Source organism: Corapipo altera, unplaced genomic scaffold, assembly GCF_003945725.1.
Source record: "Corapipo altera isolate COAL_440 unplaced genomic scaffold, ASM394572v1 71, whole genome shotgun sequence".
NCBI lineage: Eukaryota > Metazoa > Chordata > Aves > Passeriformes > Pipridae > Corapipo > Corapipo altera.
In genome coordinates, this window is record NW_020884916.1 from 134390 (window position 1) to 150597 (window position 16208).

The following is a 16208-nucleotide window of genomic DNA, read 5'->3' on the forward strand; positions in this document are numbered from 1 at the left end:
AAGCCAACCCACGAGAGGTCCCAGGTCTGTGCCCAGCCCTGCAGCCAGCTGGGGAAGAATAGGTTCCCTCACTTCATGCTCGTTGGAGTTTTAGCAGGGCAGCCGCCAGCAGCAGGCTGCTGCAAGGAGTCTGTGCTACCTCTGCCACCTCTGCAGCTGCCTAGGCAGCCTGTGCTCTTGGCTAGATGGACCTGGACAGAATCAAAAGTGCCCAGTTTGGATTCTCCTTTCAAATGGGATCCCAGCCCATTTCCTAATTAGCCCACTTCCTTATTAACCATCACATCTCCAGCAGACCAAGACTGTTCACCCACTGCAGCCAGAAGAAACTGGCAGGTGCAAAGGCAACACGTGAAGCGATGCAGCCAGCCAGCCAGCCACAGTCTCCTGCTCAGCATCCTCATGCCACAGCTGGGCACTGGCCCCCCTCCATACACTGGGATTTTCCTTTGCTGCAATCCTAAAGGCAAAACACAGCCTGTGCTGGGGTACCAAGGGAGAATTTAATCAAACTGAGACATTCTCTTTCCAAATGAAAATATGCTGCTGCAGCCATAGCACAGCTGACAGACCCTCATCTAGCAAAGACAAACTCCTGATACGGTTCCAGGATTACAAAGACTCAGAGACTTGGGATCCTGGGTGCCCTGCTATTGCTGCAACGCCTTGATGCACTTATGATGCCTGTACGGGCGCAGACACAATGCAGCTCTTCCAGTCTTCTTCCCTTCTTGTGACCCCCGTATGCCCTAGCGCCACTCTTACCCTTCCAACACCTCACTACAGTCCTGGGGAAGTCATCCCAGGTCCACATAGTCCTGATGCTCCTGGAATCCTGGCACGGGAGATGAGCTTCACTCCTACCACAAGTGCCTGGCCTCAGGTGGCCTTTGCTACCTGCTCTAGATGCATTTGGGCTGCTCTGTGCGGGGCCCTGGCATGGCTGTCCCTGGTCTCGGCACACTGCTACTGTCCAGGGCAGGCCCTGCCAAGGAGCAAACCGAGAAAAGGCTGAGGTTTACTGGCACTAGAGCTGCGAAGGAGCTGCTGTCCCTGCCACCCGGTAGGGTCAGAAGAGCCGGAGCCCAGTGGGCAGCCCGCGGGGCCGGGCACCGCGCCCGCTGCCGGCAGCGCCCGCGGAGGGGGCGCGAAGGGTTAAATCGTTTAGCGAAGCCACAGCGTGATAAATGAGGCCATCGGCGGAGTCGGCGCCTCCCACCGCCCCCGGGGTCGGGCTGGCAGGAGCGGGCGGGTGGTGGCGGCGGGGACTCTTATCCTGATACGGCGCCTTCCGCCGAGTGCGGGTCTGGAAACACTGAGCAGCGGGACTGGCTCCGCGGCCGCGGCGACACAAAGCACGCAGAGCCCTCGCCCAGAACCCGGGCGGGCGGGAGCCGGGGGTCTCGGCAGGGCTGCGGGGCTCCCCGCCCAGCGACGGGATCTCCCACCTTGGGCACCCCCGCCAGTCGCGCGGGCAGCGAAGAGTCTCGGGTCTGATGGAACAGGCCGGCGGCTACCGGAGCTCCGTGCCCGCTCCGCCAGCCCGGGGCCCTGGCACGGCAGGGCCCCCTGGCAGCCTCGGCGTGCACAGCACACACACACCGTGCACACGTGCGTGGGCAAACGCACATCGCAGACGGGCAAAATCTTTGCGCAGATGTGCCCAGGATGGGTGTTGGCGACTGTGTCGGGGCAGACACACGTTCTGCAGGCACGCACGAGCCTGTGCGACCTCAAACAGTAGGAACAGAGCACGGCACATGGACGCCAGCCCTAGATCTGTACTGTAGAGCAAGCACCATCCAATCTGTGGTGTGCAGTACCAGAGCATAAAGAGATGGTCAAGGAAGGTGCAAGAACAGCTTTTGCTGTCACCACTACTACAGTCTTAGGGTAGGGCAGAACTGGGAACGGAGTAATCCCTCCCTTTGATTTATTTACTCAGTGCCTTCATCTCCAGAGGACCCCTGGAAGCTTGGTCACTGCAAACACATGAGCCTGTGTCAGCAAGTTGCAGAGCAGAGATCAGGAGAGTTTTCAGAAAGGTCACAGGCCTGACACAAATTCAATTTTATTCAATGTCTCTATTAGTATTTGGGGTCACTTGAAATCACCCCTCTGTAAACTGGGTCATAACAGAAAAAGTTAGCAAGCTGCTGCCTTGTGTCATCTGCCAGCATGACAAGAACTTGTGCTGGTGGTAGCTTGGACTGCCACTTGAAATCCCCCTTCCCACATGCAGTCGCTGTTCCTAAGACAGTCATGAGCATCTTGGTGTATGCAGTGCCTCAACCACACAAATCTCTAGGTTGGGGAACAGCCTCTCCCACAGCATCTCAGGTGCACACCTGTTTTGTAGGGAAGCAGGGAATACCCTGGCAGAAAGGGCTGACACAGCAAGACTCACCTGCATCAACACACAGCTGCCTGGCTAGGCTCATGTGCCATGTGTGCTCCAGTGAGGGTAACCACCCGAGTGAAGCCACAGGCTCTATCTGTGTGTTCAGGCCCTGTTCCCAGCGTTTTCACCAAGCCCTTTTTCATCCATACCTCTGACTTTCAAAACGTGTCTGATGGTACTCCCAGGCCAGAGGTCCTGAGAATCTCATCTAACTGCTGCAAGGACTCTACAGAATTTAGGATAAGAAAAAGGTCCTCCTTGCCAAGACCACCCTGTCCTTGACCAGCTACTTATCACTTGCATGTCTGTTCAGTGTCTTATCATGCTGCAGATACCTCCACCTTTCTCCATACAAACTCTGCATCCACCCCTACAGACTCATAGGCACCCTCAAACCCCAGCCTGCCCTTGCCACAGTGCCCAGCACGGTGAGCTGGGTGCTGGAGGCTGGCTGCCTCTCCCCACGCTCCTCCTCTCTAGTGTCAGTGTTTAACCGGACACCCGTGTAGTCCCTCCCGTTCCCGGAGCACCGGCCGCTCCCGCCTCGGGAGCGCTCGCGGATCCCGCGGATCCCGCGGGCAGCGGGACCCTCCCGGGGCCCAGTGGCGCCACCTGGCGGACGCGGGCGGGCCCGAGTAACGCCAGAAAACACGCTGCCTTATTGTATTTCCCCTACTGTTACATTTCTCCTACTACATCCCTTCCTCCCTCAGGGGATGCAAAGGAGATGCAGGCATCTCCGGGGCTGTGCATGACAGAACAGCAGCTTATGCACAGCAGAAGGGGATGTTTTGATTAAGAGGAAAAGGATGGACCGTGGCTCCAGTGACAAATGCTAAACAGAGCTTTAACATCCAGGCACAGAAGCAAGGAAATGAATTTCTGCAGCATGCAATACATCCTTATCTCCAGGCTAGAATACGAAGATATACAAACCCACCATGCCTGCCAGCAGCAGTGGTGTACAGCTGGCACCTCAACCACAGAATCACAGAATCAATTAGATTGGAAAAGACCTCTGAGATCATCGAGTTCAACCAATGAACACCACCATATCAACTAGACCATGACACTAAGTGCCATGTTCAGTCTTTCCTTAAACACCTCCAGGGACAGTGACTCCACCACCTCCCTGGGCAGTCCAGTCACCTTTTCAAGTCTAATCATCCTTTCTCTAAAAAAATTCTTCCAACTTAAACCCCCCTGGCGCAGATTAAGACTATGTCCTTTAGACTATTAGATCATGCCTTCCTGCACAGATGGCCTGTCTTGAATACCTGTGTGACAGGTACCTTAACACACTCTACAACTGCCATTAATAAGGTGTAGACACCGAGAACCAAGTGATCTCCTCGGTGGGAGGCAACATCAGGGTGGAGTACTTGCTCTCCCCTGTGGGTGAAGTAACATAAGTCTTGGGCCTCACAAATTACTTCTCTTTGATTTTTTTTTTTTTTAATGTTCAGGGCTTTTTTGAGCCTCCTCCTCATTTACAGTTAAGATGTCAGACAGTGAAAGTAATATATTGCATTAATTATAGAGAGACTGTTCCACTCCAGGGAAAGGTTCTGAGCTGGGGGTGTGGGGAGGCAGGACTCCTTCAGGAGCTCTGTTGTGCTGTGGGGACCTCGCCTCCCTGGGTGGTTCTGGAGTAGGGTGAAGTGCTGCCCAGGGAGCTCTCTGGGCAGGTGTTAAGGTGAGAAGAGGATTCGGCACTTGGGCACACGGTGTAGGTGGTGTTTGAGTGGCCTGGCTGGGCTGGCAGATGCAACTGGTTTGTTTGTTCCTCCCTGTTCATCGCCCTAATAATCCGATTTACATTCCCTTTTCTTCCCCTGGATCCTGCTGTTACCATGGGAACTATGTTCACAGTTGCTATTCACTGGCTTCTGGAAAAACTCTTTTCTCCCTTTTTCCCCTGTCTCTTTCCCCTTGGACAAGATGCTGTGGTTGTCAGAGGATGGGGAAGTTGCAAGGCTTCTGATAACTGGGATAAAGGCAGTGGTTAGAGGGAGGAATTGGGAAAATATGGCAAGACTGTTAGGTACTAGATGAAGTAATTCAGCTCATGCGGTCTTTAGCTTGGTCTTTTCTTCATCCACACCTATGAAAAGGAGTTCTGGACACAGTGAGTCTATGAGACTGCCTGCTTTCCCCAAGGGCCTCTCTTGTCTCTGTCAGCTTGGGAAGCCAGCACCAAGGTGGTACATACTGTGCTCTTCCTTGTAGCTGAGAGATTTCCTGCCTGTTTCTGCAGGAAAGCTGGTGTGGTGACGGTGGCGTGGTTGAGAGACAGGCAAGAGATGCTGCTCCAGGCTCTTCAATGTCACCTTCTTGTTGCCTTTTTCTTTGTCCAGAAAATTCGTGCTTTGGCCTCACAGGTTAAGAGTGTGCACAGGAAGTTGCAAACAATTGCAATGCTACCTTTTAAAGAATTGTCATTTGTTTGCTTCTTTGTTCCTTAAGTAACTGTGACATATTCACTTAAATTGGGCAAGAGATTGCATTTGAAGGAGGAAGGGGCAGTGGCAGAGGGGAGGAGCAAACTTTCAGCATTGGAGGACCACAGCTCTGGAATTTAATTGAGACAAAGCTGCTACACTTTTCATGGAAATGAATTTGAGTGGGAGGTGTTTGTTACTGCCAATGCAGTTTTCCTCATACCCAGTTCTTCCACACGAGGTTGAACCGCTAAGCGTTGACAGTGCATCTGTTAAGATTGGCTCTAGAAACCAAATGTTCTTGAAAATAAAGAGAGAAACATGCTATGTTTGCCTTTCATCTTCCCAGCCATCCACCTCACAGTACCATGGAGAAAAGCCACATGGAGCAGCCCATGGGCATGCAGATGGCCCAAGAGTGGCCATGTAAAAGATTCCTCTGTGTGAAAAGTGCAGGAGGCTGAGGAACAAGTTCCCCGAGGATGGCAAGAGTCAAAAGGGTGGCACGATGTCAGGCTTGTTTCTACTGACAATACAAGGCTTCAAGGAAAGGTCCAGACAAAGATCTCCAAGAAGAGCTCTTCCCAATATTTCATTTTCATCTCCCACTTTGTGTTTTCTTTTTAAAGCTACATTTCTGTTCTACCTCCCATGGCAGCTACCTTGGGCTTAGAGCAAACAGTGAGCCTGCTTCCTTAGAAAGATCCTGCACCCAGCAAATAGCATTGGGATCACCACGGACTACAAGCACTAGAACAGGACTTCCCAGGGAAGATAGGAATATGATCTTCCTCCAAGATCACAAAATCTTTTCATCAGAGGAAGGAAAAACAAATAGGAAGGCCAATGCAGCCTCCATACTTGAGTCCCTTTAATTAGTAACCATCTGCTTTTGAGAAGAGCTGTCAGCCAATGTAGAGCATTTGGCAAGCTTCCTCAGCTGCTGCTCTCCTAACATCAATTCTTCTTGAAAGTGCTTTAAGCCCCAAGATGCTGAAAGGAATTAAAAGAAAAGCAAAATAGAGAGCACAAGAGTGAAAAGGAAGAGCATGGATGCCATATAGCCCAGTGGATAGAGCGAGACATTCCACAGTTCCACTTCTAGGTCAGGGAGCAAACTGCAAACGCTGCTGGCCATCCAATAGCTGGGAAACCTCCCACCCAGCCAGCCACATGGAAGGAACCGCGATACTTTGAACAAGCCACTACAAATCCCTCAACCTTTTCAGGAAGCCTGGCTGCTCAACTCAGTGTTCTGGCCAAATTCCAACTTCAGCAGTGACTTTCTATCTTCCAAAACTCCCTCACTTTAATTTCTCTGTGCAATGGTGCTGTGTCGTTGCTGTTCCAGGACAGTGTTCATCCACCAGGAAAGACACAGACAATCCTACCAATTGAATTCATTGTGCTTGACAGACAAGAGCTGCGTCACTCTTCCTCAAGTTTTGCCCTGGTTCTGCCTAATGCTATGCTCTGCTCGAGTAGAGGGGTGCTGCTCTCCACTGAGAAACCCTGGGTACAAAAGGAGCATCCCACCTGCCTTTGGATGGTGTGAGGAGGCATGCTAACCGTTCTGCACAAGTCCTCATGCACTCTCTGCCAGCACAAGCCCTTTTGCTCTTTTCAGGGAAGCAGCTACACTGGTAGCAAAGCTGGGCAGCAAGAGCTGGGCTGCAGCATTTTTGTGAGCACTGCCTCCCTCATTAACATGCAGAACATGGCTCAAGCAGCTTTTAGATTACTCCTTCCTGACTCTGGGACATTGTGCATGAGTCAGAAGCTTGCACACTTTCTTGCCCTGATCCCTGTGAGTCCCTAACACACAGCAAATTACATTTCGAGCAGTTCCCTTAATTTCTGCAGGCAGACAACCTTCTTCTCACTTTTGCAAAGAAGTAGAGTTATCCTCTACTCCCCCAAACAGCATCAGACACACATGGAACACTATCCTCTTTCCTCACAGATGAATTCAGATTCTGCAGTACACTCTCATAGGCAGGTGCATCACACTCCCCTACAGTCACACCTCCTCTACTCATTTTCACCCCACTTCCCATACGTTGCTTTAGCTTCACATGAGGCACGTGTAGAAAGCAGCTCCTTTTTCCAAACTGTGGTAATGGGGTTCTGGCACAGCTGATGGATGGGAGGATCCCCTTGTTAAATACATTAGTCTCTGCTACAAAGAGGGAAGATGTAATTTCCAAACGTGTTTCCACAATTCTGTCCTATGTGGCAAAAGTCTGAGACCCAAATCTGTGAGGTTCTCCCACTGTACCTGCTCTGTCAGAGCAGCAGAGCTGTAATCTCATTGACTCCTGACCTGAGAAAAAAAAACAAGCATAAAACTCCTTATTAGAGCACCTGAAACCACCAGGGACCTGATTTGACATCTTACACATTTCCAGAGGGGCAGGTTGCAGCTGCCCTGATCTGCACGATGTTGTGGGATATCCTCGCTTGCTGTCCCAGAAGCTGCCCTAGACTTGTGCTTGGCCAGGACACCCACTGCTGATGGGGCAACAGGAGCTCAGGAACTCTCTCACATGCACCTCTTTTCAGAGGGTGAGTGCACTGGTCTGACACTCCAAGGTCTGAAAATCCCCATGCAGGGAAGAGGGAGGTGCCTAGGCAGGCCAGAGAGAAACACTCGTGGGCCATCAGGCCTGGACTATCTCTTCCTGAGCCTCAACACAGCCAATTTACACCAAGGAACCAAATGCAAAAGGCTGTGGATACCGTTCCTCTTTTCAGTTTCCCGGCCTTGGCCAGGGAAAACAAAGCTTTTCCTTGACACTGCACTCCACTCAAAGCCACAGTAACCTCTGTGCAAAACTTCCCTCTTTCATGCCTCTCCTCCAAAGCCTTTCTTCCTTCTTGATTAGTATTATGCAAAGTGCCCAACTGATGATGCCAATGAGACTTCGGGCAGAAATCCATCTATTTCTCCCCTCCATCTCTTAATTAACATGTGGACTTTAATTACATTTCCCGTTTTCATGACAAAATATGTCTCTCTCCTGAACTTGCCCCTCCTCGAGATCATTATGAGAGCTCTTAATAATAATCACCATCATCTGTGTACCCTGAGAGTGAAGGGGGGCACCCGCTCCATCTTCCCAAGTTAGCCCATCCCACATAGCCCCCGGTCATTCAGCCCTTGAAGAGCCACATGCTCTGGTCCTGTGCCAATGGAGAGGGGTGGAAGCAGTGCTAACAGGTTGGCATGACATATTGCCAGGGCTGGATAGTGCCTGAAGGTTTTGGCTTCAGTGAAAGACGTTACAATTCAAGGGAGCACACAGGAAAAAAGTCGGTTTGGGGAGGTATTAGGGATTCTCTTGTTTTCAAAGGTAAGGATGGGCCACCCTTCTGCTGAAGCTGTATCCTCACTGTCTATACAAGGCATAGCAAACACTGCTAGGGAGCTTTGCAGTAACACTCAGCTGGCTCACAGACTCAGGCAGTAAAAAAACAAGGAAAACTTTCTAATAACCCCCCCATTCTCACTGATTCAGCAATCACCTTAGTAAATCACAAAGCAACTGTTTCCAAGGAAAAAGTGAAAACTGAGGAATCAGTCCCTATACATTCTGATGGGAGCAGGCAAGAAGCTGATACAATTTACCCAAGCATGGACCTGGTGCAATCAGGTTTTCATGGAACTCTGGCATTTGTCTAAAGGTCACTCAAACCACCATCATTCTCCTCACAAGTCTGGAAACCCCACTCGGATGCATTCTGTCATGGCAGGTAGGCTGAGTCCTGCACTGCCATTGACCCTGTGTTTGCAAACTCAGAATCAGAATTAGCTCTCAGGTTGACTATTTTATCTGAATGTGTAAAATTCACCAGGCAGCTGGTGGCTTTGTCAACTCACAGAGGTCCAGGAAATGAGGTTTTTCCTTAGTTGTTACTTGACCCCTCAGACTTTCAGTGCTCCTCAAAGACAATCTTTATCCCTCCCAGCAGCAAACAGTAAGGTAATACCAAACTGAATACCAAACTATGCCATGTTTCCTTTAGTTTGCAGACAGACAGAAGACAGCAAGCTCCCCACTTCTTCCACTGTCAAATTTTAAAGAATCAGCAATACCCCAGATACAGAGAAGACATGACATCAGGTTCTTGGGACAGAGGCAATAAGGGCAGCATCAAGGTTATCACAACAGAAATGACTATAAGCATGGCCCAGACACAGTCCACAAGGCAAGGACTGCATGATCCAAATGTACAGCTTAGTGCATCATGCATAATTTGGACAGAAAGAAGAGCTCCCAGCAGAGCTGCATGCAAGGGCAGCAAGCATACCATGAGCACAGATAGTGTGTCTGCTGCTTGTAGAAAACTCTATTCCTCCTCACAGTCACACAGTGCAAGAAAGCCAAGCTAATTGCCCAAGCAAGAGAGTGTTGATAAGTGTGGCAGAAGGGAGACGATGCCCCTTTAAATGTGACTAAATTGTTGTCAACGGATCTGCCATGGTAGGGGAGTTAATCCCCCCCAAGCCCCTCTCAGCCACCGTGATGGGATAATTAGATGCGAGGGCTCAGCACAGATGATGCTCCGGTCGCTTAGCAACTAATGGTTTCCATGGAAATAGCAAAGCACAGCCTTCGGAGCAGCAAGTGAGCAGTGCAGCAGGGCAGGGAAAGATGCCTTAAACTCCTGCACTCATCCTCTCCTCCAGAATCACTCAGAGGCCTCGAGGTATTAAGGGAATAAGAAGGGGGTGCCTTAAAGATACAATATCACTGTTTTAAGCGGTAGTACTAAGAGAAGGGTTTTTTTCAGACTAAACTTTCACTGACATGGTCCTCCTAATCTCAGTGACTCTGCACTAGCAGGACAAGCAAGTCTGAATCCCACAGAGTGGTCTTATGCAGAGGCTTATGCCCCAACACATAGGTCATCCTGCTACAAGCAGCTGAGTGTGATTCCATCATCAATTCTTGCACCTGGGGGCTGAGAAGTGAAACACATACAAACACAAATGTATTTGCATTTTTGGCACTGTCACATAAGCAGCCATGTATAGGCATCCAACCTGGCTCTGAACCAGCAGGCAAAGGAGGTTTCCTTTCAATTCTGCAGCTTCACAACACATATAAAAGTGACACCACCTATATGTGGCATGGAGAGTTTCACCAGAATAACAGAGATCAAATATATTCACCTTAAGCCAAGACTGTCATCTGGTACTTCCTTCAATGTCACCAATTCCTACTGCCTTACTACCACTGCTCCCTGCTCGAGTCAGTGTCCCACTGTTTCCAAGCATCGCAGCCATGACCTGCAGCACCTGCACTAAATACCACATGTGCTGTGCAGCTGCACGGCACAATCCTGTCATCTCACAAGCTGAGCAGAGACAAGTTCTGTTTGCATTTTGATAAGAGAGCTCTGGGACACTGAGTTGGGGCTATTGATTCAGTACTAGGTGGTCTTCATCACCCTCACATGACGCAGGGATGGTCTGCATTACTGCCTGTTTGCACATGACAGCCCTATGTCTTAAAGCTCTGCAAACCTCTCAGGTCCTGATGGCACAGAAGGAGGTCTGGAAACTCATATTGCAAAAACAAGCCCTGCTTTCCTCCCCTCCCCTGCATCCAGCCCCACACTTGTGACACAGGACGAGGCATCCCTTGCAGAGACGGCGAGCAGACTGTGCCTTGGGCACTGGCTGCAGCACTCGCTGCTTTTCTCCTCCCCAGTGGGAGGAGACTTGGCAGCACGCACTGGCTTCGCTGTGTGCCATCTCTTGGGAGAAAGAAATGGCGAAGGGGGCAGACCCCTCCCTCGGGCAACACATACTGCCGGCCAGGGGCAGCCAGGTTGGGCTCTGGAACCCCTGCGTATGTCAGTCAAAGCCATCGACTCACAGACAGCCTGTAGCTCCTTTCTCCCCTCGCTGTGCACAGTACCTCACCCTCTCTGCAAACCTGGGGGATGCCGGTTGTGACACCCAGGAGGGATGGAGCATCCCATCAGCCAGCCTGCACAGACAGCCAACTTAGCCACCAGCCAAGTCCCCTCCCTGGAGTCCTGTCCTGATCCGCCCAATGTTTCAGGAAGGCACCGGAGCAGAGACACCAAAAAAGTCATAGGCCGTTTCAGACTCTGTCCCCTATGGCGTTCAAAGGGGGAAATCAAAGGGAAATGCCGTGCTTTGTTCCGCAGGGGAGAGGTACGAAAGGTGAGTGGCAGCGAGCCCGGCAGAACCAGTTGCTTCAATCGTCCTCCAGCTCACCTTTGATGTGGTTTTAAAAATCAGGGAGGAGGGGCAGAGACCCGAGTTCAGCTCTTTTACTGAAACTTCACAGAATTTGAGGACGTGGGGGGTAAGAGGCCGCCTTTCCCCTGCCAGAAAAATAGTGTATCCATTGAGAGAGAAGAGAACATGGCTAATAAAAAAGGCTGTGATGCTCATCAAGTACATGTGTGGTGTTCTCGTATCCCGAGGAGGCTATGAACAGCTATGATGACAGCAGCACCTACCTATGGTACCAGAGACACACCAGGCATCTGCAGAAATAACCAGGCACACTGATACAGCCCCTGTTTCCATGCCAATGAAGTGACCATCTCTCACCAGTCACAGCCTTCTTCCTGTCTCATGTTCCCTATCTTCAAGCCCACCCATGCTTTCCCCATTGCCTCTCTTTAACAGAAAGGATTGTTTTTAACCCCAGCCCATGCAAATCCTGGGAGCTCTTTCTATATTACAGTCACAGCATCAGCTTCTCTGCACCACAGGGAACTGAAGCAATACTAAGATAGCAGGAATGGCCCTGTGCAAGGATAAGCCACCTACTGTATACCCTGTACTAGGAAGAGGGGAAAAAAGACTAATTACCTAATTGGAAATTAATCTCTATTCTACTACAGTAAAAAAGTATATATAAACCCTAGACTTGATTGGCACGACCAGTATCCACAAGGGTCCCCACAAAGTCCAATGAGTTTGCTTCCAAAAAAACACCATCAGCAAGGCAAAGCCCAGACAAGAGACGATATCCTTGATATCCTGATGTCACCATAGACAAGCAGATGTCACTCTGTACAAATTCAAAGCTTTCAAATTCTGAAGAATGCCACAGCCATCGAGCCAAACTCAAGTAACAACTCTGAGTCAGAAAGCAAGTTATAGAGCTGCCCTATCTTCAAGGGAGAGAGCAAGCTTGCATCCAGCATCTTTCAGAAACAGGAGCAAGTGCAGTGTCTCTGGCTTGCTGAGAAGACTCCACATTCACATGAAGCCATAAGCCTGGCTGAAGGCATCTGCCTACACCTTACACAAAAGGCATTGAGAAGCAATTGACCACACCTGTAGTTATGCCTTGAGTCTGAAATATCTTTTCTCATGATTTGCAAACAGTCAGTTTTAATCTGAAATGCCAGGAAATGGGAATCACCAAGGAACAGGAACTGCACTTGCCCCTGACCCCAACTTGCAGCCTTACAAAGCTTCCCTCTAGTTATTGTGCTTACAAGGTGTGTGGGAGTAGGTGAGACCGATTTTCAGTTAAACTATCCCATTAATTGGCTTCTGTGCGGGTAACACTTGCGTGAAAAGAGCTGACTTTGAAGTACCCAGATGTTCTGAGCCAAGACACCTCCAGCTTGTCACCTCTTTATGTTTTCAGCTTCCTTCATGATGCAAAGATGCTGGGTGCTTTGGCCTTCTGCATGTGACAACAGGTTCTCTTCTATCTTCTGTTCCACCTTCTAAAGATAGAAGGGGGGCCAAAAAATGAGATGGCTTTAGGATACAAGCATGAGCTCCTGGAAAAACCACAAGGCATAATTGCAGATTGACAATTGGCAGATTTACATTTTATTTGTCACAAATTTGCTCTATCAGTCTGACCAAAATCCCTTTTCCCTGGGAAAGCAGGGGTAGCAAGGCAGAGTTCAGAGGTTACTATGCTTTCACCCAGAATACACATATACAAACCAATGGGACTGGGATTCAGCAACTGAATGGCCAAAGGCAAAATTAAGGCCTCACACACACAGGCCTTTATAGCTTTTTCCTATACCTAATGGAAAGGTTCATGGTTGCAAACACACCTATTTAAAACATTCTTAGGCTTTAAGCTGGAAACCAACACTTCTGTTTCCAGTCTTGCTTCATGGCACAGAGCAGGCAGACCACAGGGCTCAGCTCCTGCTTTGCCTGTGTTTGTTATGGCAGCACCTCAAATCTCTACCAGTAAGTAGTAAACACTACCACACGGGGGAATGCTTTCCATTGTTGCAGCAGAGGCAGGAAATATTAGCAAGCTCTTTTCACACCTTTTTTTTCAAGGAGGGTATAAGTACAACTGTTCAGGGCTTCTCTAGGTGGAACACTATCATATTATGTTATACACAACCCTCTTCCCCTTCCCTGGTGTTACTTACCAGTTCCACACACCAGTACAGCCTTCTCTGAAGACACAGAAACCTGGGGAAAGATACGAAAAAGGAAACTCTGATCAGCTGCAGCTGCTCTATAGCAGCTTTTGCTGGAGAGCCCCCACCCAGCTCCAGGGGCACCAACTCTGAGCAAGCTACAGGTGAATTCACTGCAAAATGCCAGCTCGCACGGCCTCTGGTGGCCAAGCCATGGGCTCCAGTTATCCTCCTCCAGCTCTGCCAGGCTGCTCTTCCCAGGGTATCTCCTGCTAAGTGGCACAGAGAACCATGTCTTCCCATGGGCAAGTCCATCACCTGAATATTCTTCCGCCTTTTACTTATCAGTGCCTCACAGGTTGCCCCACGTGCTTCTCAAAAGCCATGCCTGGCTGAAGAGCAAGCAGGTCAAGAGATTTCATCTGCAAGCAAGGTCTAGCTGTTGCAGGACTTCTTTTACTCCCCCTCCTCAAAATACTCACATTGTTCTGAGATTAATAACATAACTGCATCCAGTCTAGCCCCCTGGAGTGAGATTATTTCTGAATTACCAAAGGTTAGGTAGGTAGATGAGGTGTCTATGTGAGCATGCACGTAGATAGTCATAAACTTAATGAACTACCGTGCCTCAGCTGATGCACACACCACTGTGTGAGTTTGACTCAAGGTAGAAAGGGAAAAGCAACTTTGTGGTGCGGCAGGTCAAGTGATATGTGGTAAATTATTAAACTATAGTAGCCAGATTGTTTGCAACACATCCCAAGTCAAATACCAGACTCCAGTCTCAGGAAGGGAAAAGGGCTTTGATTGGGGTGCACAGAGTTTTTGAGGAAAGCAGACGAGTAGGTCCTGCTCACCCTGAAGGCTCTAACACGGACCACATTGTTTCCACTAACAACTGAACTTTGTCACACCAGGGTGGAAAAAGCTGTGCTACTGTAGTCTTTTGCATCTAGCGAAAGCAAAGACATAGTGATTGATATTTGTGGATTGCCTAACAAGAACTAACCAAACCCTGATACAGTGTAAATTATCATACTATTGAAGGGGCAAAACTGAGCATCCCAGATCTTTCTCTGCCCTTTGAAGGTTTTCTCTTTAAGAAGAGCTTAGTCTGGTGTTTGACTTATTTTTCAACAGCCCATCTCAAAAGATGCAAAGGGTGAGAATAGTGACAGCAAAAAGTGCAGGAACATTTGGCCCCAAGCCCAGCAGAGCAAGCCTGCAGTGGGGAAAAGAGCTTTCCCCTTTTCTTTCATCATGCAGAAAAAAACCCAAACAACTCAAATCCAAACTTTTGATGCAAGGGTCACAGAATTCCCTTTTAAGCTGAGATTCTCCTAACATCATGGCACTAATATAATGGCACAATCTTTTCCAGCAATTGCCAAAACCAGCCTCTTTCTGTTCATCTCCTTGCTCGGATGAACAAGTCCCTGATGTGTTCCTCTGCTATGAGCATAACTTCATCCTCCTACAACATGCTCAACATATGTAGAGTCTGAAATCTAATTCCTGCTGGTACTAAGCCAAGGCTTGGATTTTGATTAAAGGCTGCTCTATTTCCATACCTGTCACCTACCTCCGCTGTGCCCCAAGTGATGGCAAGTGGGTGAATAGTATGAGTATGTATTGCAACCACCCATTCATAGCATAGACATGGATGCTGCAGATGTTATGGTCCAAGTAACAATTGCAACTTCCTCTCTCTTCCTCCCCCCCTCTGTTTGGTCTATGATTCCTTCGGGTTCCCTTCATCTGAAACACGTACCATGTATTTTCAAACCAAGCCTATTTTCTCAGGTGCTGCCACAGGCAGCGTCCCAAGAACTGTATGTGGAAAGTATGAGCACTGTGACCTAAGAACTCAGATTTAGAAGGGGAGAAGAAGAAGATGAGCAATCTAATTTCTTTCAGTAAGGCAAGATTTTGTCCAGCTGCACACGTCTCAAGTTGCAGAGGCATTTTGACATGTGGCACCTGCTATGACTAACACAAAGTCCTCCACACAAGCTGTTGCCTCTTGCAATGTTCTTGTGGTGCAGAGGATTAAACAGTGGGTTGATCTGTTCACTGTTGATCTGAGACAAAGGGTCTCAGCCCATAGGCTGAGCAGAGAATGCATTAGCTGAGTGAGAGGTGTTATTCTAAGCCATGGAATAGGGCTTTTGCATTCCAGCTGTAAAACCAGTGGGCAAGAATCCACATAACTGGACTGAGACAGCTACTTTCACCTGCATGCCCACGAGTGCATAGAAGAACAGACATGTCAAAAGTGATGTGATTAAGTGTAAATGCACACACTAGGACAGTAGCTTCCCTGACAAGGGAACAAACCATGGAGTGTCTGCGCAGTTAATGTCACCTGAGCCACTGCAGCAGTCACAGAAACATTTAGGTTGCAAAGGACCTCCAAGATCATAAAGTCCAACCTATGACCGAGCACTACCATGTCAACTAGACCATGGCACTAAGTGCCATGTCCAGTCTTTCCTTAAACACCTCCAGTGACAGTGACTCCACCACCTCCCTGCACAGTCCATTCCAATATCTAATCACCCTTTCTGTGAAGAAATTCTCCCTAATGTCCAACCTAAATCTCCCCTGGAGCAGCTTAAGACTGTATCCTCTTGTCCTATCACTGGTTGCCTGAGAGAAGAGCCCGATCCCCACGTGGCTACAACCTCCTTTCAGGGAGTTGTAGAGAGTGATAAAGACATCCCCTGAGCCTCCTCTTCTCCAGGTCGAACAACCCCAGCTCCCTCAGCTGCTCCTAGTAGGACTTGCGTTCCAGACCCTTCACCAGCTTCGCTGCCCCTCTCTGGACACGAGATGCAGGTCGCAGAGGTACAGGCGGCCGGCAGCGCCGGGGGCCGGTCGGTGCGGCCAGCGCGGTGTGCGGGGCCCGCAGCGCTGGATGGCAGCACTGAGGCGGCAGCACTGAGGCGGCAGCACTGAGGCGGCAG